Below are 286 nucleotides of genomic sequence, written 5' to 3'. Positions count from 1 at the left end.
AGAATGACGTCTAAAGGACACAATTGTCTCGTCTGACAGTGTCTTGTACCGGACGAAGTTTGTAAGGTCACAGGCGCCGTCATTGATTTGTCTTACATTTTCATTGGTTGGCTGGACCGAGTGTTCTATTGTTGCCACGGAGACGGCAACAGCTGTCTAAATAATTCGGTCGGGTGGGATAAAAAGTAGAAGTTTAATTGGAAGCAGTAAAAATAGTAATGGATGGCTTTGAGGAGAAATGAGCAAAACAGGTGAGGGAACACTCTGCTCTGTAGCCCACAACTCG

The sequence above is a fragment of the Poromitra crassiceps genome (assembly GCF_964638095.1).
Source record: "Poromitra crassiceps genome assembly, chromosome: 15".
NCBI classification, from domain to species: Eukaryota; Metazoa; Chordata; class Actinopteri; order Beryciformes; family Melamphaidae; genus Poromitra; species Poromitra crassiceps.
Note: the sequence above shows the minus strand (reverse complement) of the source record.